The 210-nt window shown below is 44.3% G+C and overlaps 1 long non-coding RNA gene across 1 annotated transcript in view; it reads left to right on the top strand.

The window, feature by feature from the left end:
* The first annotated feature begins 6 nt into the window (after window positions 1-6).
* The window catches only part of LOC106512746 (uncharacterized), a 1,509-nt gene continuing 1,305 nt past the window's right edge, over window positions 7-210 (top strand). The window contains exon 1 of the long non-coding RNA XR_001309719.1: window positions 7-191. This is a non-coding gene — a long non-coding RNA (uncharacterized LOC106512746). The remainder of the gene's footprint in view (window positions 192-210) is intronic.

The raw sequence follows: 210 nt of genomic DNA, 5'->3' as shown, positions 1-210 counted from the left end.
ATGTAGGACACCACAGGTATAAAACATGTAGGACACCACAGGTCTAAAACATGTAGGACACCACAGGTCTAAAACATGTAGGACACCACAGGTATAAAACATGTAGGACACCACAGGTCTAAAACATGAGGGACACCACAGGTCTAAAACATGTAGGACACCACAGGTCTAAAACATGAGGGACACCACAGGTCTAAAACATGAGGGACA

Source organism: Austrofundulus limnaeus, unplaced genomic scaffold, assembly GCF_001266775.1.
Source record: "Austrofundulus limnaeus strain Quisiro unplaced genomic scaffold, Austrofundulus_limnaeus-1.0 Scaffold11606, whole genome shotgun sequence".
NCBI classification, from domain to species: Eukaryota; Metazoa; Chordata; class Actinopteri; order Cyprinodontiformes; family Rivulidae; genus Austrofundulus; species Austrofundulus limnaeus.
Note: the sequence above shows the minus strand (reverse complement) of the source record. Positions and strands in the feature narration are given on the sequence as shown.